Below are 1,001 nucleotides of genomic sequence, written 5' to 3' on the forward strand. Positions count from 1 at the left end.
TCAATTTGTTTATGTGATGTATCACGTTTATTGATTTGTGGATATTGTACCATCCTTGCATCCCTGGGATAAATCCTACTTGGTCATGGTGTATGATCTTTCTGATGTACTGCTGGATCCAATTTGCTAGGAGTTTCTTCTCCAGGTGTCTGGTTATTAGGCTCACTCTCTAGCACCTGGCTAGACAGGATGAAATTCACCTCCACAAGACACAACACAAAGAGATCAAAGCACAAATGTACTCATGACAATAATAACCCCACTATAAGAGACCACCTGAGAAAAGAGAATTAGGGATGAGAAAAGTGAGCATAAATGATATCAAAGAGAGAGAAAAAGATGAGAAAAGAAAAATGAAGAAAAAGATTATCCTATCTAATAATAGAGAAACATGGTAATTAGCCGTACCTCCGCTACCCTTCCCATTGGCTAATCAGCGAGATATGCAAATTAACCACCAGCCAAGATGGCGGCTAATTTGCATACTGCAGGCGGGGCAGAACAGTGCCAACCGCCAGCTCGCCTCCATCCGGGGCTGGCGGCAGAGGTCCCCGCCCTCATCCGGCCCTCCCACAGGGGACCCGGGGTTGGCGGGTGGGACTGAGGTTATCAGGCACCCGCCCTCATCCGGTCCTCCCGTGGTGGACCCAAGGTTGGTGGGTGGGACCGCAGTTATCGGGCACCTGCCCCACCCTCATCCGGCCCTCCCAGGGGACCTGGGGTTGGCGGGTGAGACCGCGCAGTGATCAGGCACCTGCCCCGCCCTCATCCGGCCCTCCCAGGGGACCTGGGGTTGGCGGGTGGGACCGCAGTGATTGGGTACCCACCCTGGTATCCCCTGTGTGAAGGGACCCGGGGCGGCAGCAGCAATCAGCCGGCCAGCACATCCTATGTGCCACCCAACCCAGGGTGGGTAGGTCGCGGGCATGCCCGGCAGCCTCTGTCAGTGCCTCAAGCCCCAGCAGCAGCAGCAGCAGCAGCAGCAGCAGCAGCAGCGGCAG

General features: G+C 55.0%; 1 pseudogene; it reads right to left on the reverse strand.

Moving 5' to 3' along the window:
- The window catches only part of LOC102249130, a 174,399-nt pseudogene that overhangs the window by 89,309 nt on the left and 84,089 nt on the right, over window positions 1-1,001 (reverse strand).

The sequence above is a fragment of the Myotis brandtii genome, unplaced genomic scaffold, assembly GCF_000412655.1.
Source record: "Myotis brandtii unplaced genomic scaffold, ASM41265v1 scaffold224, whole genome shotgun sequence".
In the NCBI taxonomy this organism is placed as follows: domain Eukaryota; kingdom Metazoa; phylum Chordata; class Mammalia; order Chiroptera; family Vespertilionidae; genus Myotis; species Myotis brandtii.